The 23,316-nt window shown below is 38.8% G+C and overlaps 1 long non-coding RNA gene across 1 annotated transcript in view; it reads left to right on the forward strand.

The window, feature by feature from the left end:
* The window catches only part of LOC141421483 (uncharacterized), a 38,983-nt gene extending 16,038 nt beyond the window's left edge, over window positions 1-22,945 (forward strand). Inside the window, exons 2-3 of the long non-coding RNA XR_012446035.1 lie at window positions 6,883-6,920; window positions 22,238-22,945. This is a non-coding gene — a long non-coding RNA (uncharacterized lncRNA). The remainder of the gene's footprint in view (window positions 1-6,882; window positions 6,921-22,237) is intronic.
* The last annotated feature ends 371 nt before the right edge of the window (window positions 22,946-23,316 follow it).

Below are 23,316 nucleotides of genomic sequence, written 5' to 3' on the forward strand. Positions count from 1 at the left end.
GATTTATGTGGAGACATAACCTGCTGCCTCCCTGAATTCATGCATCCACCATCACAGTTCATATCAATTTTGCTCTGGTCCCCATTAGCAATGTTGTCAAAAAAAAATCACAGAAAAATAACGACCCTGCAAGCCAAGAAATTTAGATCCGGATATGAACCGTAAATCTGTATTAATTTAATAGTTAAAGTGCGTTAATGCTTTGTAATATTTTTTCTTTATAGAGAACACAATAGTGAGGTCATCTGTAATAAAGATGTTAATCCTGAGCCACCTGCTAGTTTGTTTTGCCTCTTGGGGCAAGAGGACATTAATGGATGAAATATGGCCTTGAGCTCCTTAAAATGTTGTTTTATGGCAACCTCTATGCAGGGCTATAAAACACTCACTCTGAGTGATAAAGAGTCTGGAGAAGGGATATACACTCTCCATCATGCCTGATCTGACATTAGCTTTGTTAACTTATCACTCATTGGCAGACATCTATGGGCTAGGCAGTAAAGGGAGGTCAGGAGCAGGCCCTGAGATCAGGGAGAAGAGTTATCTGCCTTTCTAGCCCAGTTTCTGGGGCTCCACCGTGGGGAAGGTTCCATTTTGGAACCCACACCCCTATTCTTTCCCCTGGTGTTTTGGTTCAGGAAAATGGCTCGTTGCTTTGTCATTGGATCTCTGGGCAGGTTTTATCACATGTATAAGAAAGAAAAGTCATACCTCCTATCTCAAAAAGTACTTCCTCCTTAATATTGGGGCGAATGTCCTTTGCTTAAATTTCAGTAAATTTCATTTACTCTTTCCAGAATAAAAGAATAAGCCCCACTTAGACCCTTCATATTCCATTTTTAATATTTAATTTTCTTTCCTTTCATTAGAATAAATCTCTTGCAGCTCATCCAACAATCTATGCAGATTCTCCAGTCTGTAATTGGGAAATCTTCACTATCTCCACAAGACTCACAAAATTAGGAGTCCACACTTTGCCTTGGTATTCTGGAGTCATAGCTAATAGGTAAGCAGGATGAAAGCTACAAGAAGGTTGCAGTGTGTCAAAGCAGGGGCACCAGAGAGAATGGCTCACATGTCTGCCCTAGGCCATATGGGAGGTTGACCCCTGGTGTCTTCTTTAAGAGAACAAGTGTTCTAGTTTGTCTAAGGGAAAGAGAGACCAAGCTGCCCAGAAGGCCAGTGTCAATGGACTCTCAAAGGGTTTGTTACACAGACTAGTTCATCAGGAATCATGAGGTAGCAGTACAGGGGTTATAGCCCTTAGGTAAAAGGAGGAAGTCTACACAAGAAGTTCTAGAAGGAAGGAAAGTGATTCACCTGTAAGAGGTTGGCAGGCACAGGAGAAGCTTCCTCCTGTTCAAAGTCCCCAATCCTGAGAGCAGAGTCCAGGAAACCCCAGCTAGCTGGCATGTTGGCAAGTGCTTCTTAGTATTGGTGGACTAGGAGGGTAAGAACAAGCTAGGATTCTTCATAGGAGACTTTGTGACTTAAGGTGCACAAGTAGATATAAGGCATTAACACAACCTCTAACTGTACTTCCTTTCTGGTTGAGATCAAGGACCTAAGCTCATTCCATGGTTTCAGGAGAAGGAAGATAGAGCCTATAGCCCTTACCTGCACCTTTGAAATATTTGGGATGACCAGGGATGATGCAGACTCCACGTGTGTGGTCATATCCCTTCAGAATCACTGAGAGATTGTAGCTTTGTCACAGGACCAACTCACTGGATGTGTACAGCTGAGTATAGTATGTGTACTGCACAAATGGTGGAGGTTCTCCTTGTCTTAATTCTCTTAGACTTTAAGTTTTGCCAACAGCTTAGTTGGTAAACATAGATCAGTGTGAAACACAGGTTCCCACTCTACCTTTATTTACTTTAATTACTTTTGCTACCATTTCATCTACTTGCTGCCTCTTCAAAAATATCTCATTAATCTTGAGAATGACACCTTGAATATATTCCTATTGTTACTCTCTTTTTACCAGTGAAGAACCTTGATGATGAAGGTGAATGAGATCATCTGAGATCACAGGTTAACCAGTGGCAGAGTTAAGATTCAGTCTTGGGTCTACCTGATGCCAAGGCCTGTGATCAGAACTACTTGTAGTACCGTCTTTCACAATGCCCTGTTGACTTGAGCTACATAGTGATTGATCGATAATTGTTGAATGAAATAGTGCTAGTGACAAGTTTAGTCAGGACTGCCAGTTCTCTCAGAGAATTGATAGGTTAACACAGGTAGATTTCCATTCTTCCCCCTCTCAAGGTTGGACTCCCTTGTGTGTCACTTTTAAGGAAGGGTGAAGGGCCTTGGAAGACCTCCAGCAGGGATGTTGGTTCTCTTTCTGACTCTAAACTTTACTCCCCAGGGATCACAGTCTCTGAGAGTGTTTGATTATGTATTCATTTCTAACTCTCAGCTCAGCTACTGGGCTGAAGAAGAAACTATATTATGATGTGATAGTTCTGCATCATTTGGTCAAAGGCCAGAGGGATAGGGGCAACCAGGGGTATTGGTGTCTGGTGTACACTTTATCAACTCAGCCCTCCAAGCAGCCACCAAATGGGAATGAGCACCAGTTTGTTTCAAGTACTGTGTTGACCTGCATGTTAAACCTATGAAGTGGGTATTATGACCATATCTTATGATAAGGAAGAGGTTTGTCACTCATCTAAGATTAATCATAGCAAATGAACACAGTTCTTTTTAACTTAGACTTGACCTTAAAGCACAAGTTTTTTACTATACTATGCACAAAAATTTGCAATAAGCAAGAAAGATTAGTGGTTGTATCCAATGGAAAACTATGCATTGTTTGAGCACAATCTTGAAGTTAATCTGATTTTGTTCTTTCATTGTCATCCTTGAGCTGATGTATATGAGTTATATATGAGTGACAGCAGTGCAAAATAATTCTTGTCTATAGAGATGCAAATAAATTCTGTCCAGTCTGGGTTTAATTGACTTTCCCCTTCCATCCCCTTTGCAAAAACAAAAACAAAACACAGCACCAATTTCATTTTGATTTGTAAATTTGTGTCTACATTCTTTTATTTCATATCAACTTGTGATTCTTTGATTTCTCCTTTGAACAGGTTGAAGTATGTTTTTTACTTCTTTCTGTCACATATGTTCATTTTATGTTTTGTTTTCATTTAAATATTAGAGTCAGGATTTGCTTTTTTTAGAAAGTTACCTTTTAATATCCTTGTGGCCAAAAGGCAGTGATCAGGTAGGATGACAACCCAGTATGGCCAAGCTCTGTATTGTTAGAATGTGTAAATCTAGAGTTAGACCAGGGTAATTAAGAAACAAGGCCCATCATCTCTATCATCCAAGCCAGGCTGGATAGTTTAGATATTGATTAAAGGAATCACATACCACTGCTATTTATAAATCCAGGGCTCCAAAGAGAATGTTTGTTTTTCCTGCTTTTAATTATTGAACATGAAATGCCAGTGTTGTTTTGCCAACAGCGGCACAATAGGTCCCTAATGAAACTCACTGAGCTACTAATAATTAAACCATCAAGCAGAAGTAACCAGTGCAGTGAGATATCAATTAACATTCTTCAATAATCACTCTTTTGTTTTGATTGTTTTAAAGAAAACTGGTTTTGATGTTATTTTTTCGAATTTGTCACACAGAACAACTACCTCTGATGAAACTATTATAAGGCCTGAGCTCCAAAGTCAGATGGTCTCTGGTTCAAATCATTGTCCTACCACTACCAACAGGATGGTTCTTGGCTCCTCAGTTCACTTTTGCAGACTGAATCCTTAAATATGGAAATTGGAAGAATTACTGTGAGGCTAAATAGGATGAGTTAAATTTAAGAAGCTAATGAGCAAAGCAGAGGTCAAAAATATTTCAGTTTTATTCCTTCTTTCTCCATACCTTTATCTCTTCCACTTTTCATTTTCTAGACTGTTTTCAAAAGCCTTGTAGTATTCTGAGAGATCTCTACAATATCTCCAACTGTGTGCCCATAACCTCATCTTTGAAAGTACAACCTGAACACAGTTCCTGCCAAGGGCTCAGCCTAGACATTCATGACTCTGTCATAGGGCAATGATGGTTGGTATGGTAGTAACCAATTCAGGAGGTGGTCAAGCCAATCAAATTCTCTGTTGTGAGACTCTACTAAGATAAATAAATAAATGAGTTGGTAGTGGAATATAAGCTAAAATATCATATAGGTTCAAGGTGAAAACTGGTGCCATGGCAAAGTAAAGGTGATATAATCTGTCCTATTATGGGAGAATGGACTTGTAATACCAGGGGAAGCCATGATGCAGACAAGAGCAGAAATGAATAATGATGGAGAGAGGGGGAGAGCAGATGAGTGGGGGAGAAAAATGAGAGGAAGTCTGCCAAATGAATTTCTGGTCCCCACTAAGTCTAATTTGTGCTTCTTTTACATGCACTTTTATTAAGCCACCCAAAAACTCTCTGATAGAATGAAGTGGCTACTCTGGGAATAGCACAGGAAGACAGAAAGGTAATGGGAAGAAAGCATTTTTTTTCAAGGGTGTGAAGCTGTTCAGGGGATAGCAGGAGCAATTGCACTTTTAAGGTGGTCCAGTAAATATGACAGTGGGAATTACATGACAGGCCTCAGAAGTGGGCTGTCAGAGGCCAACACCTAGGATTGTTTCACTTATTTGCTGGAGCAGGAGTGGCAGTCTTTGGGAGGTGCCTTGACTGGGCCTACTAGCTCATTCTTTCTGATGTGTATGGGTGAGGTGGGGAGTCAGCTTCCTTTCATGAGGGGGTGGAAAGCTCAGATGCCACCTTTCTTGGGGAGGCCAGGGAAAAGACTTACCAGTTTCAAGCTTTTAGTTACCTTTAAGCTCATTTTCCCCCAGGGATCTGTTAATGACCAGCCGGACAAATCATCTCTGAGAGGGAGGAGAAGAGACAGAGAGAGAGAGAGAGAGAGAGAGAGAAAGAAGTGTGCCAGGGTGAGAAGGAAGAAACTGATGGGATGGAGGGATGTCAAACCGCTTGGTTTACAATTTGAAGGAGAGTGCTTTCCTGCAACTAAATTAATTAAATACTGTCAACTCTGCCCCATTTAATAAACCCTTCCATAAAACATGCAAATCATGTTGCTATGCACAATTATTCTCAGTCCTCAAACAAGGAGAGAAAGTGCTCACAAATAACTATACAAGTTAAAGTATCATGAAAGACACTGAAAAGTGACTTGGACACTGAATGGAAGAAGAAAATTGCACTAGGCTGGGGCACTTCCTGGAGAAGGTGGGCCTTAGGTGACTCTTGAAAGATAGGTGGTGGTTTCTCAGGTCAAGGCATTGCTGGTTGGGGTTGATTGGCAGGGCATGCTAAACCCAGAAGATTCCCAGAAGACTCTGCCATTAGACATAAACAGTTGGAAATTCTCCTTCAGATGTATCCCTCGTTTGTTCTCAGGAATCAATCCCATGATAAGTTGTTGCTTATTGGAAACCATAGAAAATATGTCAGAAGAATTCTACAGAGACAGAGCCTCAGAGTTGAGGGTGTCCCTAGAGAGAATATAGTCCAACCCCATATGAGATAGAGCATAAGCAGAATCCAGGGTTTTGCTACCTCGGTTTGTCTCATCAGATGACTCTCATAGGCCCAAGATGGGGATGTGGTTATCTCAGATTTTACAAGAGTTGGAACCAATAAAGAGAACCCTATTTAGAAAAGCTGTAAACTGTTACATTCATAAGCTTCCCACACAATCATCTATTAAGAGCCATTGATTCTTCTGTTTTAACCTCATTAATTTGTCCTCCTTTCCTACTCCATTTACCTCTGACCTAATTCTGACCCTAGAAGAAGGTAAATTCTCAATGGAGTGTCCCATCACAGGTGCAATGTGACTTGTTCCCTGTCCTAAGGCTTCCCTGTGATAAGATGTTTTTTTTGTTTGTTTGTTTGTTTTTTTGCTTAAACTCCTTATTTTGTAAATGGTTATTCCTTTTTGGGTGAGCTCTCATTACTACTGCCAGGGCTAGCTTTATCCTAGAATCCATCCCTTCCCCCCCAAATGGATTTTACTTAGGATACAGTGAGCCTAAATTATACATCTTCCCTATATGGATTCTTCAGTCTAGAGTAAGATCCATGGATGTCTTAGTTGGATAGCTCAGGATAGACTTTGTCAAATTTGAGTCTGGCCCCAACTGTGAGGTATGGAGAAAGGTTATTCTTAATTATCTAGTAGGTTAATATGAACTTAGACTCAGACCAACATTTCATAAAAACTGACATTGATGCCTAGAAGCAGAAGTTTAGGTCCACACTAATAGGAAAAACAATTCACTAAATGAAACATACTCTGCACAGACTCCTAAGGGAGTAGGACTTGTACTTCTGCCAAGCAGCAACAGGCTCCCTTTTTCAGTCTTTAACTTGCAGAACATAATTTGGACTCCTTGCACACTTTCTATGCTATCATTTTACATGAATTACCTTACTTAGTCTACCTCTGAGTGCCTCCATTTTATAGACAAAGCAAATGAGTTTATAGAGGTAGAATGAATTGTCTAAGTCACCCCACTAGGAAGTGGCAAAGGCAAGTGGACCCTTGGTCTACTCTGGACAAAACTCTGCTGACTAAATGAGGCCATTTGCAGAGACTCTTCCTATTTAAGAACACACAGGCTCCATGTAGAAGTCTTGAAATGGCTATTCTACATATTTTAGTATAAATTGCATTTCTAGGCAACATCCTATATGCACATCCTATCCTCCATACATGAAAGGGAGGAAATACAAACTTGATTGTCTTATATAAGAAAGTCTCCTGGATGTAGGTTGAAGTGTTGTGATGACTATGAAGTGTTTTGAGGCTATGATGTTTATATTTTCTGTTTACAGGAGGAGTAAACCAGTGTGGTGGAGCTATTTCAGATGTGGTAAGTGTGAAGAGCCTGGGGCTCATTTAGTAGAGATTCAGTAGGCACGGGGTCCATGGTATAGCATTTAGGGGACTATACTATAACAGGTACTAAAAACTACTTTTGCTAAAGACTATGACTCCTCATTTGGGCCCACAAACATCCAGAGAATAACTAAAAGCAGAATAAAATCTTGGCATCTGTCTTTGCTCTGAGCTAGTCTCTCAGCAGTTGACTTAGAATCCAGGAAGGACAGGACTGACAGATAAACATGTTCTGACAAGAGTCAAAATTGGCCCTCCTCACCAGACACCAATGCCTTTCTTATGGTGACCCTGCACTGCCTGACCATCCTGAGAGGATCATCAACCAGACCACACCTGTGACTAGGATGTTTAACCTCTCTCTCCCATCCTAGTTCTTCCTCTTACTTACTTAGCCTCTGCTGCTGTGTCTATTGCACATAGTCTCTTTTCTCTGCCCTTCACCACTACTTGGCTCTTTATTTGTGTATTAGGCAAGTGGCTGGGCCAGACCTGTGGGACCCCTAGAGTTGGGCCCCTGGCCTAAAACTCTGAGTTTCAATACTAGGGGTGGAGCCAGGGGCTCTGTCCCAGAGAAAACTCCTCTTACTCAGTATTAGCACAGGCTAAACGTGTCAGTCTAACTTGTCATCTTCAAGTAGTTGGGTTGGATCTACCTGAAGGTGACCACCTATAAAGTGATCTGAGGGTCTGAGGCCTAGAGCCAGGCAGCCTAGGGCAAATAATCCTGTCCTGGTGTAATAAAGTTCTACTCCCAGGGCAGCTGGCATCAGTTCCACAGGTGCACAGAAAAACTTGCCTGAGTTGTCTTGCTGAGAGCTGCAGGAAGTGCAGACAGGTTTTTAGAGCCCACACCGGGTCACCCATGGGCCATTCTCTGCACACAGTTCTGGCTTTCTCGGGAAATCAGCTAACAGCTTTTCCTGGACCACTAATGTAATAGTGCTTATTTTCAGAATCTTTGTGAGGCCAAGGAAAGCATCAGAGTTTCATTGTAAATCCATTATGTCTTCTTTGGTTAGAAATTATCCCTGACAAGTAGTCCCACAGCAAAGAAAAGTCAGTATTATTTTGCAGAAGAAAAAGGAGGATTGGCCTCTTCTTTTATTATTTTTTTATTATGACTGTCCTCCTTTTGGTTATGACATTCGATGTATTATTTAGCTTAAGTGCTTGATTAAGGAAGAACTGGTGAGGGTGAAGTAGGATGTGGAAAGGAAGGAATTGCACAGACGCTGGTCACTCTGTTCCTCTCTTAGTAACTGGCATGGAAATAAACTGCCACAACTCTTTGGGGATCCCAACTTGTTTCCCTCAATGCAGGAGGGTACATTCTGGCTAAGGAACCTTCTGGACGTTTCTGGGTCAGCAAAACCTTGATGCCTTTCTTTCATAGACCAGAACCCTTGTGTCTTTATTAAATATTAATTTGCTGTCAATAATTAAATGCTGATTATTTGATCTCTAATGGGGTCAGGATTCCCACAGTCCCACATTAGTGTAATAATGCAAAAGTAAAAATTGCCTTTCAGATGGAAAAAAATGTACTTATTATTCTTTCTTTGTTCGAAGTAAAATGGTTTGTCTTAAATTAAAAATTAAAAGCAGAATTTTCTTTAATCTTCGAATTAAATTAGTGCTAATTAGTTCTATTTTCTGTACAACATTCACATGCTAAAATCTCGGCCATTCCTTCAGCGTATTAATGGTGCCCTTTGGCTGTAATCAAGATTGTCTTACATTAAAAATGATACAGTTAACTCAATTATATTAAGATTCATTGTTCTCAAATCACAGGGTTATGACTAGAAGCTGTTGGAGCTGTTGGAAGGGCTGAGCTTATCAGGGTGCAGGATAAAGTCAGTCATCATTTCCATTTCAAAATCCCAAATGCTGGTGTGAGACCCACACAGTGTCTGAGACCTCCAGGTATCCCAGGGGTGAGTGGAAGCACAGGGATGGGATGTAGATTTCATGCCCAGCCTGTGGAGAGCACAGTAACATTCACCACTTCCCTTGAAAGAGGAGAGGGAAAAAGAAAGCCCAAGGGAGCCCTTCTTTGGGGTTGGTGCCATATATGAGCTTCCTGCTCCCACCTCATTGCTTACTGTGTAGGGAGGTAGGGTCTCGGTTCTGGGTCAGGCAGCAATAATAACTGCCTCTTAATGGTGTTTATGATGTGTGCCAGGTTCTGAAACCCAAGTGCTGTAATACATCACTTCATTCCAACAATAATCCTGCAAAGTTGGTATTATTCACCTTATTTGACACTTGGCTGAGGCTCAGAAGGGTCAAATGATTTTCTCAATATCACATTGCTGGTTAAGAGGCAGAATCACCCTTCTTACCTTGGTGTGTTGGACTCCAAAGTCCATATCTTTAATTGTGCTCTTCTATTACAGCAATTAGAGAGGGGTTTTCATTTCCACAACCACCAAGCTTCTGCATGTAGTGTGTAGAGAGAGGGAACAGAGAAAAAGGTCTGGAACTCTTGCAAGACAATGTAGTTATGTACATGACTTTGAGTGAAGAATGATCCTTCTTTTCCCTCTGGGGCATTATCTTTGTGTAAACTTGTATAGGGAAGAAGGGGAAGGTCCCATTCACAAGCACTACCACTGAATATCAGATGTGGTGTCCATTGAACTATCCCTATGCCAGGAAGAACCTGAAGAGCTCAGATGCGAGCACATAACATAAGCTCAAGCCATAACCTGAACTTAATTGCTGGGCCTCCCTTTACACAAGAACCTATCAATGCTGTTGCTGTCTGTATGCAGCAAACCACAGTGTTTGGAGTTCTGTGATCATATACCTTGGGGTCAACAGTAGCTCTGACTTTGGAGAGAGGAAAATTCTCCCAATATTTATTACAGATTTACTTAGGTACCTAAACCCAAGCATCAAGCAAACCTTAACTCATTCACTTCTCACAACAGCCCTGTGCAATAAGGTATGTTCATTTCATAGGTGAGAAAATAGATCACAAGAGAAGTAAAAGAATTGCTCCAAGGTCCTGTAGTCCATCTTATTCCATATCCTCTTCTTCACCTCACTTGGGAAACTGTGCATTTGGAGTCTAGAGTTATGAGAGAACCAAAGAGCATACACAGGTCTAGATCAGAGCCACCTAAAATAAATGCATCAATGTCATAATTTTAATGACACCAGATAACTCTCTTGCATATGCTCCTTTAACTGGATTTCTGACTCTTTCTTGCATAAACCATCTCCATGATGCACAAGTTGTCAGTTTTGATTTCATTAAATTGATCCTACAATGTAATAATACATTCAAAGCAATCTGAAAAAGAAATCCTCCTAGATTTTTACTACTTAACTTTTCAGATCTATTGTAGTTGTCTGTCTTATTTGCCATTAGTTCACAGCAATATGTATTTTTATTTTTAATTTTTTGTGGGATACTGGGGTTTAAACTGAGTGCCTTGTTTCATTTCTTTTTTTTTTTGGTGGCACTGGGGATTGAACTCAAGGCCTCACACTTGCTAGGCAGGTGCTCTTACCACCTGAGCTATTCCACCAGCCCTTGAACTGAGTGCCTTGTGTATACTAAGCAAGTGCTCTACTACTTGAGCCACACCCCAGCCCTTTCTGTTTTAGTTTATTTTTCAGATAGAGTCTTGCACTTTTGTCCAGGCCAGACACAGACAATGGTTCTGCTACATCTGCCTCCTGAGTAATGGAGATTACCTATGTGTTCCAGCACACCTGACATGCTTTTTGGGCTAGGGTCTTTCTAATATTTTTGCATGAGCTGGCTTCAAACCACAATCCTGCTATCTCTGCCTCCCAAGTAGCTGATATTCCAGGTGAGCACCTACTTGCCCAGCCAATAATAGAAGTTTGTAGCAAGTTTCCTCAAGTTTTCCAAAGCATTTAACTTTGTTTTCATGGAAACAAAACTCTTCCTTTTCTTATATTTATGCTTAATTGATTATAGGATATTTTATTGTTCATAATTAAGAATTGGCACAAACAGATCTGGGTGCCAGCACTGCAGAAGATGGGAACAGGAGTGTACCACATTCCAGGACACAGCTGATTGGCTGCAGCTGATTGGGGGTGGTGGGAGTCAGTCAGCAATCCTCAGAGGAACTGGAGAGTGTCTTAATCCAATAAATCAATTCAATAGAGGTTGGTTGAAAGCACTTAACTCATGGGGCATGGCTGGGACCCAGTTCTTTTCAACATGGCACATCACATTTTTGTCACAGTTGTGCTTCCAGACTCTCATCTGTCACAACTTTCTCTTCTACTTTACCATCTAACCTTCATTTACCTGTGCTTCAAAGCAGAAGCAAATTTCTCAGTTGCAGAGATTATAAATTAGCCACTGATTCCCCATTTTCAAATCCCAAATTAAATGTTTAAGAAATATTTTCAATGGTTGGAAACATATTAAAAATCTGTATTTAGAAACTAGAAAGAATGTCATCCACATTTTTGTGAAATTTCTGCTCCATGGATGGTAGCTGGGGCCAGATTGAAAGAAAACACCAAAGTCTGGCCACAACTTCTCTTGCAGAAGTGGCATGGTAGCCTGCAAGAAGCACTGAAGAAAGTGCTGGTGCCTCCTAATTTACAAAGGCAATACCTGGCTGAGAAGACAGTGCTCCCCACGTTGGGCACTGATCTGCAGTCACATGCTTCTGTAGACCACCCCCATGTGAATAAGCAACATGAGGCTTCCACAAAGAGAAAGCTGGTAGATGCCAGAGCCTCTTCTGATTCACCTGAAATATACCTGAGTCCAAACAGAAAATGTAATATGGAGTAGTGGCCCTGCAGCACCTTTCAGAACCAGGATGTGCAGACAGTACTCCTCACTGAGGTGCATTTTGGCCACAGCCTCATTGTTAAGGCTACTTTATAAAGAGAATAGGTTTACCTTGGCTCATAGTTCTGTAGGTGTAAGGTCTAGGGGCTTCATCTGGTTATGGCCTTCTTAGTAACAGAGTCCCAAGGTGGTGCAGAGCATCATATTGCAATGGTCAGGGAGCACATGTGTGTGTGTGTGTATTCTCTCTCCCATTTCTTATAAAGCCACTATAATTCATTTGTGAGGGCTCCCCTGCAATCCTAATCACTTCCCAAACACCTACCTCTAAACACCATGATCAGATTAAGTTTTTACTCTCTTGATATGTCACAGGGAGATTAAATTTCAGCACATGATGATTTTGGGGACATTCACATCATATCCAAACCACAGCTCTCACCATAAGCCTCTTAGTCTGCTGCATCCTCAACAAAACATGCAAAATTTCACTTACCAGACCTGCATCTTACTGTCTAAAAGGAAAATTCTAACCACTTCAGGTAGACAGTAAGACAATCTGAAAGAAGGATTCAACCACCCTTTCTTTTGTTAAACATCTGGTCTTGAAAGTGATTTTATCATTCAAAAATGAGAATACAGAAAACAACAATAACAGAAATCATCTATTCAAAGTGACCTCTAACATCTATAAGAAAAGAACACAGTGCTGGAAGAATAGCAGAAAAGCAGAAACAGAAATAAACTTTAGTCCTTAATAAAATTCACTATGATAAAATGCAATACCAGAAGCTAATGAAGTTGATTGAGGTCAAAGAAAAACTGCAAAAAGGAGCCAGATTAGATAAAGAATGCAGAAAATACTACACATAATTAAAATTGCATGAAGCTTTAAAGAAAAAAATAAGGAGTGCAGAAAACTTAACCAGTGATTTAGAAGACAAACTTGAATCTCCTCTAAAATATAAAATAATAGGATAAAGAGGTTAAAAAATAAACTACAAGTTAATAAATGAGAAAACAGAGAATGGAAGTCTAATGTACGGGTGTTTTGGTTTCCAAAATGGCACCAAAGAGAAAAAAAACCATATATATATATATATACAGAATTCATTTAAGAAGTTAGCAAGGATAAACTTTAAATATTGTCAAAGTTTTAGCTTCCATAAAAGCATGAGCTCATTGTGATTTTTCTGATTATCTTTCCAATTGTCATAAATTTGTTGTGAAATTATTCTAGAATGCAAGAAAAGTGACGAGTTTCCAAATTTTAAAATAAAAAAATTCAGCTATAAAGAATCCAGGAGGAAGGCAACAGAATGACGACTGATGAAGACTGTTCAAACATTGTTGGGAGTCCTATAAATATAGCATAGATAGGAAGAAATAATAAAGCTTACAGGCATACATGCAGAGGAAAGGGAAACATCTGATCATATCTAATCAAAATCACTTATGATATGAAAGTAAGAAACTTCAAATAAGATGCCTGCAAATCAAATCCAGCAACATATTTTAAGGAACACTGTATCAAGACTAAGAAAAACCTGTTATAAAAATGCAAGGATGGTTCAATATCCATTCTCAACTTTTAAACTTTCTATACTAGAAAGAGAAAAAATTATCCTTAAAATGACAAAGACACACTCTCAGATAGGTAACTTGGAAACCGAAAAAGCTCAATGTAAAGACAATAATTCCCGTTATCTTTACTATTTTTAAATACATTTATTCAAGTTCTAGACACACAATGCAAAATTGACAAAAAATGACCACACAGTATAATGACTACAAAAAGATGCACATTTTTCATTTTATATTAAAACATCCATTTTTCTGGTAACCACTTAATAATCTATGTGAACTATTATATTCAGTAATCTTAAAGGCTTAAAACATGTATAAAATTCAAAATGTTTCCTATAGATCAGTAATTAATAGTAAAAAAAAATTAATCATGGAAAGGTCCCATTCCTCAAAACAAGAAAATACAAATAAAACAACAAATAAATAGAAATACATTTAGCAAGAAATGTACAAAGTTTTATTAAGAAAATAATGTGGACTTGGATAAGCCAAGATTCTTGAAATTCCTTCTTCTACAAACACTCACAAATACTGGATAAAATATGGTGAAAAATGTAAACTCTTACCTAACTGCTCAAGAAAGAAAAAAAAAATCCCCAGAAGCCAGGAAAGGCAAAGAAACTGCAAGTCGGTGGTAAGTGGCAGAGATGCTTTTTTTCTTTTTGGTGTTGTAAGCGAATTAATTCATATTTGTAGGTCCTATAAGCCATCATGCATGACTTCTAATGCTCTTGCTGTCCAAGGTAATGAGGATTTATAGTTAGGTGAGGTGAGGTGGAAAGGGACTATTGAAGGATGTATCCAGTACTTCAAGGGGCAAACTAAAAAGTTAGCCTTCCAACAAAGGGGTACATTGAAACAACAGGGAAACTTGCCTATGACTGATCTCTAGAAGAAAAAAAGCTCTCCCCTGAGAAACCTAAATACTGACTTTTCTCCATGAATAGACTTGGGGTTGAAATTTATACTAGCATGAGGCCTGTCATCATGATGCTGAGAAAGTATTCCCTAGCTATCTCCATGATACCTGTCAAAAGTCAATTAAAACCCTCTCTGAAAAACAAAACAAAACATAACAACTTCACATTCAGACTAACATGAAATTATTAGCAAAGCCATTGAAGATGAACTCACAGTTCAAAACACACACACACATACACACATCACTGTGAATTATAATCAATAGAAACAATAAAAATTAAAACCCATGATATTCAAATTAGAATCTGAAGAAAGACTATCAAAGTATTATTGAAATGGTTAGAGTTACAAGTTTTCTCCAAAAACTAATACTAAGAAGGAAAACTAGGCTGTTTTTTAAAAGTATCCATTATAACTTAAAGATGTGAAAAATAAAATCCTTGGTATTGAAAACTCCATTAGCAGTAAAATAACAGGTGATACAAAAATGAAAAGAGAATGAGTATCACATATGGCAGACCTGGGTAAAATAATTAGTGAGAAAGAGGCAGAAAACATTAATGAATGCTTAAGAGGTTCAGATAATGAAGAAGTACAAGAAAGAAATAATAGGTGTTGAAAAAAGAGAAAATAAAAAGAATATCAGAAGCAAAGTCCAAACAGATAACAGCAAAAATTTTTTCCAGAATTGACGAAAGGCATAGAACTTTGGATTTGAGACGTTCTGGTTAGAATAAGTAGAAACAAGTTACCTTAGCTACGTGGTAATAAAACTGTGAACCATCAAAATCAAGAGAGAGACTTGAAAAGTCATCAGAAAGAAAAGACATTGGAAACAAAGAAACGATCATTTGAATATCAAATTTTTCAACTTCAAAAACAGAGATTTTTTTCAAAATGTCAAGAAAAATTATTCACCAAGATTGAATTCTATACACATCTAAGCTACTTTTCAAAAGTGAGGAGTAAATAAAAGTGTCCTTAGGAGAAATAAAAACAGTTTTTGACACACTCCCTTACCCACAGGTAATACAAGTGGAAAAGTTAATGAAGAAGGAACTTCAAGAAGAAGGAAATAAAATATAGAAGAAAAGAGCAAGGTACAGAAAGCAGTAGTTTCTTTTATTGAAAAGAAATTAGAATTTACAGAGGAGAGGTGAAAAAATCTGAATAAGTGGAGAATTATATCAATAGCTTAAGTGGAAAGAATCATCATAAAAACTTCTTTAAGTCAATGCTAAATTTCATTCTAATTTTTTAAAGTTTTTTTTAAATGTAAATGTCTTATATTTCTATTGTATTGTGATTGTTTTTCTCTAACTGTGCCTGTGTAGTTTTCAGGAATACTTATTTGTCTATCATTTAATAACTTAGAATTACTGATTTTGTTATATAGTCTCTATGTTTGCTTATTTTTTATCTGCTTGTCTTTTAGTTTTTGAGTGAATACATTAAATCTCTTCATAATAGTGTTGATTTATTAACTACTTCATATAACTTAAGTCTATGTTGTTAAGGTTATTTATGATATTCAATGTTACAGTTAATTGATCTGTTATTATCTTACTTATGTATAACATACCTCTTGGTTAATTTCAGTGTTTTTAAATTAATTTCTTATTTTTCTTAATGGCATTAATACAAATATTGCTATCTTGTATTTCTTTGATTTTTTTTTCGATCTTGTGACCCATAGTCAGACATATAATCCATGTACTGCTAGCTCCTGCCTATCTTTTGGTTTATTTTTACCTGGTATATCATTTCCTACACTTCCTGTACCTTTCCATTTACAATTCATGTATTTTTTTTTCTGCTTAATTCAGTTTAAGAGTTTAGTTTTTATTTTAAAAATTAGTATGGTTTTTGAAAACCTTCATTTCTTCATTTTTCTTCTTAATTTTTGTTTTATTATCTTTAATGTACTCATAAAAGTTATTTTAAAGATGGTATTTGATAACTAAAACATGTATATAGCCTCTGCCTTTTCTTATTTATTTGTTCATTTATTTGGTGGTATTGGGGTTTCAACTCAGGGTCTCATGCTTGTTAGGCAGGCACTGTACAACTTGAGCTACTCCACTAGCCCTTTTTTTGTGTTGGATATTTTCAAGATAGGGTGTCAAAAACCATGTGCCTAAACTGGCTTCAAACCTAGGTCCCCTTGATCTCAGCCTCCCCGGTAACGTCTTTTGTTTATTGACTAAATTTTCTCATCAGTTTTTACCATTTTTGCTTGTTACATATCTTTCTTTGTTTCATAATGCTTTTTGTATGCTGATATTTTATAAATAATATCACAGTGATTAACATGGATAGTAGTTTCCAGTAAAGAGGATTTATCCTTTACTCTTAGGCAGTCAAGACAGGAGAATGACCACATCAACATACTCACTGTTGTGATGGGTTGGTCTGGGTTTCAGCTTTAATGTGAATCACCTGTCTTTGGAAACTTGTAGATAAACTGGTGGCAAGTTTTGGACTTCTCTAATTATCAATCTGTCATGTAAGCCTAGAAAGCCATCAGAAAGCTCTTTGGTTCTTTCCCTTAGTACAGCCTCTGTCTCAGTAAGCCACTCAATCCTCAGCCTGTATGTAGGCTCAGAAAATGCCCCTGGGGAAGAAAACAGGTGTGATCTCAGCTCATCTAGGAGGTAGCTCTTTCCCCTTTGAAATTTGGTTCATCTAATCCTCTGCCTCTATAGCTATAAATATGATTTTTAAAATATGTTCATTTTCCTAGCTGTAGCAGCATGAGGGGTGGCTTGTTAAAATCTAATATATCCTGCCAGGAAGCAGAAGCTGTGTATTTGATTTTTGATTAGCAATTTTAATCATTTATGTTTATTGTAACCAATGCCTGTTTTTGCTATTGTGCATTTTCTAATTACCTTATTCTTTTCCCCTTTCCATTAACTACACCAAATTTTATCTGCTGCTTAAATGCTTGATTATATATTTTACTTTCTCTCTCTCTTGCCACACACGTACCCTAGTGTACTCTTACCTCTGTCTTATCCATGTTTGTTTTCATACTTGCCATATTGATATTATCAAAAAACTTGGACTTTAAAACAAACTAACAAGCCAGATGCACATTATTTTTAGGAATTTTCAATTAATTTCTTTAAGTTACTATTTCTTTATCTGAAAATTGGGAATATACTTATTCATATATATATAATTTATTTATATGCTATTTATATTCAAGGTATTAGAAATATAGAAATGAATAAACAGACCAAGATTATTAGAGTCTTATTTCATTGATTTTAAAATGAAATTAAATTCTACCTTGCTTACAAAAATTATTTCATAATTTATTTAAAAATTCAGTGTTTCGTAGAAGCCACAATGCAGCCCCATTTTATGTATTAGCCCTCCCCCCTTAGCCTTGATCTACTATAGAATCAACTTTTCAACTTCTTTCCAAGAGTATTGAGTGGGTCTTGATAGCATGGAGTCTCTGTTGATTTGACATGAGGTAAGCACTGTTCAGGTCTTTTACACGTCATCTCTCTCATGAGGTAGATATTGTCCGTGGTTGCTATAGGTGCACAGAATATGTTTCACAGAGATTAGGTAACCTGTCCAAGGTCATAGTCAATAAGTGCAAAACCTAGAATCTGAAAGCCCTTCCTTTCATTGCTATACCACAAAAATAAAGGCTCTTTATGACTTGAAATGTGAGTGGTTTTTGTTCTTTAAAAACATAAAATATCTTGTGATGTATAACTCTCTTTGATAGCCATTTTATCAACATATAGTCTTCAATTTGATTAGGTGTCATAGAAGACACGCTGAAAAATGATCACAACCTTTCCTTGCCCTGCATCCATCTTTGTACACTGAGTATATCGGTAAGAACCTGTTAATAGAGTAGGAGTTCAAAAACATATTGATATTTCCTCCCTTAGCATAATTTCTTAAATGGAAAGTAATGTTGGGGTTTGGGGCAGAGCAACTCAGAGAAAGAACGCATAGATATCTTGTAATCTGACAGGCCACTCAGATCTGCCCTTCTGCTTTGTTAGTTTCCCCCAACTTAATAAAACTTATTTTAAAATCTAGACCTCTCATTTCTACAGATATTCTCTGAATGTCTCCCTGCCTGAATTTCCTAGAACTCCCAACCTCTTCCTTCTGCTAAGGGGAATAGGAAGTAAGATTTTTTGGAACCAATATTTCAGATCCCCCTCTGAAGCTTACCCAGCTATTCAGTTCAGAGACAATCTTCATTCTTCCCTAAATCCAATGTAGTTCTCTCTACCTGGAAGCCTGCCAGGGACAGAACTGCTGCTCTGTTTTTTTTTTCCTCCCTATCCTCTCTCTGTTCAAAGTCCTTTAGAGCAACTCTCCTCCTCATTGACTTAGTAAACACATCCTTATATGAAGAGGAAAGAGGAAGAGTTGTAGCCAGGTATGAAGAGCTTAGGGGGGGTGGGGCAGAACTCATTTGCAAGTTGGTCACTTCCTCTTGAAAAGAGCCACTCCTGTTCTGGGGGGGGGTTGTGTTTCTGTTCAGCTGCTAAAGTCCTATTACTCAGGGTTAATTGCCTCTGGCACCACACTTTCCACTTTTGCCAGAGAACCACTGAGAGCTGGGGCCAGCCTTTCAGAGTCAAATTAAATTTTCTCTTCTGTGAGTTATGCTACTGATATTTTTAATATTGCTTGAAAGCAGGACTGGAGGCCTAGTTTTCTTAGTTCTAAGCCACACATGGACATGGATTCAGAGATTTGGATCTAAATGTTAAGCTTGCCATTGTCTAAATATGTGGGCTCAAACAAGTGACTTACTTCCCTGAAGCTTAGTTGTTTTTTTTTTTTTAACTGAAAAGAGAGATGAATATACTTTCTTTACAACAATAGAATTAAAGAGGCAATGTCTGTAGGAACATGGTTCTTAGCACAATTAATTCTTGGTAAATGTTTGTTGAGTATAGTCTGGTCGAAGTGGTAGGGTTATTTGGGGATGGTCTTGGAGGTTAGCCTCCTTGTGCTTCTACTCTGCACATTCGGTTATTATTCTATGACTATTATTCATTCTAGGTTCTGTGCATAGAATGGAGTATGAAGATAATAAGAGCTGGTCTCTAGTCTTGATTATATATTAATTTGAAGGGATAGACATAGGAGTACTTAATTAGATGTGGTGGCTTTGAATTATGACAAATTGACTAGACTCAATTGCATTCTCTGGATTACTTTTCCTTTATATTTGCATTAAGCGTGGGCCACAAGGAAAATTTCCACGTGCACCTGCCATTTTGTAACTCACACTCATTGTTACTTATCTACTGGCTCACTTCCTAGTGTGAAGCCATAGTCAGGCCCACCATTGCTGGATCTTTCTGTGGGTCTTGCATTAGCTTCTCTGACTCTTGGGTTAGGGTATTTTAGCTCCATCACAAAGGGTCTTGGCTTCTGCAGGAGCCCCACACCAATGAGGTTAGCGATCACAAGAATTTCACTGGTTTGAGGCTATCATTATGGGCCCCAGATCATTGTTGTGGGTTCTGGTTTATTCTTGTCCTTCCTTACTTTATATTACCTTCCATTCCTCTCTGTCTTGCATTGTTGAAGTTCCAGCAACAGACATGAAGACTGCAGCCTTACAGAGACTGCCTAACCAGCTCTCACCAGCTTCTGCTTCTCTGTTTGAATCCTGACATAGTCATCAGGCTGAAGGTCAGGGGAGGAATTGTTAAAGGGGCACCGAGAACAGTTGACAGCCTCCTTCCCAATTTTCTGCCCACAGAGCCTTGGTGAGGCTGGCTTCTCAGCCTCATCAAAGATTCTGGGCTAACAAGATAATAGTCAAGATCCTGTTAATATTTTACAACCTTGGTTTCTGATTTTATTGTAGTTGTGGATTACTTTACATAAATGAAATTTTATGCAAGGACTCAATAAAACAGGCAGATTGTAAGAGGCTGATTGTGTCTTCTGAAAACTTAACATTCAAGTCTTAACTCTTAATACTTGAGAATGTGGCTTGTTTGGAAATAGGGTCCTTAAAAATATAATTGACTGGAGGAAAAGTCATTTTGGATCAGAATGGGCCCTGAGTGCAGTGACTGGTATCTGGTGAGAGAGATGTTGACACAGAGATGACATACATACAGGGAAACAGGCCAGAAGAGAGGCAGAGACTGGAATGAGCCATCTATAAACAAAGGGATGCCAAAAGTTATACCAGAAGTTACACTAGAAGTGTGGAACAGTTTGTTCCTTAGAGCCTCCAGGAGGATCCAATCCAGCTGCCATCTTGATTTCTCACTTCTAGATTCCAGAACTGAGAGAATATGTTTATGTCATACATAAACATCTTGTCAAAGTATGATAGTACTTTGTTATAGCAAGCTTAGAAAGCTAAAACATAGGCTGAAACTCAGCTGAATTGGGGTAGAACCTGGCCAGCTTGCTCTTATCTGTTCCCCCAAGTCCAGCACCATGAGATGCTGCAGAAGCTCTGCAGTTCCTTGGGAGAGCTTGAAAATCCTTATTTAAAAGTTTGCTTATCTCCAAGGTCTACACATGGGCCCATCACAGTGACTGAGCCTTACAGCCCTGACTCTTCTATCTCCATCACACCCTGAAAGATGAGTCAAGTCTTTATTTCTATAAAGTGGGACAGTGTCTCTGGCAGCCACGTGTCTAGGGCAGGCCTGAGAATCCCAGAGTTAATCAGCCCTCTGTGGACCCCAGCCTGGCTGCTCCCCAGGCCTAGCAAGCACCCCAAAGGCGTGATTATCTGATGGTTCTTACACAACCAGCACCAGGGCCTTTTGCTTAATTAATCACAGAAATATTCCTGCCTAACTTCAGACAACAAAATAATGAGCAGGCCTGTGAGATGTTCAAAGACTGCAGGAAAAACAAGCATTCCCTGAGGAAGGGGCCTGTTGGAACAGGGAGGTCAGAAAAATCACTGGGATCCAGTAGAACTGCTGCTTGCATTTTGTTGCATGCCCCCTTTAATATTAACATGATGATATGATAAATGTGTGGATATGGAGATTAGCATACACAACATTTGGATTTTAGGGCTGGGAAATGTGGAGTTTTGAGAAAGACATTAGAGATCACCTGAGTTAACCTGCTCTTTTACAGATAAAGACAATGATGTTGTGGAGGTTAAGTTACATACCCATGGCCACAGCCTGAAGCATGACAGAGTCATTCTAGAAACTGGGTCTCCTGGGTCTAAATTTATAGATGTGAAGATGGAAGATACTAGATTTGGATGCTGCTTAGGAGTTAGAGAAAAACAAAAACAGAATCAGAGGATAGAAGCTGAATAGAAACTTATGGGATTTAGAAGACAGATGTCAGATTGGAGCACAAAGCATGTGAGAGAGTTGAGATCAGTTGAGAGGTTGTAGAATAGTCATGGGTAGAGGTCAAATTAGTTATCTTGACAATATATAGGTGTTATGCTTTGGTGAGACATGAAAACTACTTTCAATGAGCTCAAGATAGTTCAAGAATTAGGGAGAATACACCATAAATACTGAAAGGGCTGGGTCAGTACTATAGGAATAAATGCTGACATGGTGCAGAAGGGCAAGGAGAGGGGCCTTTCTAGCTGTAGTTTCAAGAAACAGGGCCTGTTGAGGCAGAAGATTTCAGGACATATGAAGACTTCGGCACAGATCAACTTGGGCAAGATGTGATGGAGGAAAATCCTGGAGATGTGGGGAGGCTGTAGATGTATATGGACCAGAACAGAAGGTAGATGGAGGACCAAGTAGGTAGGGCTGGTTGAGGAGGGCCTTATCAAGAGTGTAGACTATGTTTAGAAGGCACCAGGAAGCCACTAATCAGGACCACCATGCATTATTGACAGGTTGTGTCTTGCACAAGGGTGACAATTTGAATGACCTTGGGGTCACCATTCACAAATTACATATAACTTTGGTGAAAGCCTATGCAGGACATGGGAAAATGTTAGTGCTTTACAATGACCTTATTTTTTTTAGGTACAGTATTCTGGAAGCTATATGCAGGATGAGTTGATGTGCAAGACTAGCAGCGTGGAGGCAAACAAGTTGTTGGTGACAATTCAGGAGGCTGCTGGTGTGAAATGGTAAGGAGCAAAGGGGACAGAAGTTTTAAAGGAAGAACCACAGACACCATTCCAAGCAGGGTGTTCTCACTCAGGCTCCTGATGGAATCTCCACTATGCCTCTTAACTTTTCTTCCTTGCTTGCATGTGAAACCAACAGAAGAACCCCCTAGACACACCTTAGCTATGTAAGTTTTTGAGTTTTCTGGGAGAGCCTGCATGTGAGAAAACTTGGGCTCGGTGTCCAAACCATATATTATTTAAATGATAAATGCTAAAATGTCTAGAAAAGGGATCTGACCTCTTTAGAAATGTATGACATGCAAAGTGACACCTATTTATTCTTCCCTGAGAAGGGAGCCAAAGGCTGAGGGCAGAGGCAGCCCCAGGCTGAGTCAGTATGTGGGGACGTAGGTGTTCCAAGCAGCTGAGTTGTTGGTAGAGCAGTAATAACTAACTGGGAGTGTGTAAGGCACAGTTGCCAATAAACACAAGTTGTTCACAAAGTAAGAAATGCATGCTGTTCCAGAAGCCCCCATACACTAGACCGCATAACCAATAGGTATGTTTATGCTGTGGTATACATCAGAGATGGGAAGAATCAGGAAAGGACTAGGTTAAACTGTGGGTTTGGTGATCACTGGATTCTGGAACCTTCAAGTTCTGCCTCTGGCCTGAGAGAATCAAGAACCTGACTTTGTTCCTGGTTCACTCACTAGTTAGCTGTGTAACATCCTTTCTCTTTGGATCTCAGCTCTTACCACTTAAAACAGGGGCATGAAATGGCTTTTGGTGACATCTAAGGTCTTTTCAGCTTTGAAACACTGTGATGTTTTCAAATATAAGGCAAATATTATGTGTTACTAATTTTCTACACTTCTTAAAATCATAAATCTTACCTAAAAAGTCATTATATGTAATCTTGTCTTTATTATGCTAACTGTTCTTATGATCTATACCCAGCAGTTGGTAATGGCATTGAAGGGTCAGGAC

Source organism: Castor canadensis, chromosome 1, assembly GCF_047511655.1.
Source record: "Castor canadensis chromosome 1, mCasCan1.hap1v2, whole genome shotgun sequence".
Taxonomy (NCBI): domain Eukaryota; kingdom Metazoa; phylum Chordata; class Mammalia; order Rodentia; family Castoridae; genus Castor; species Castor canadensis.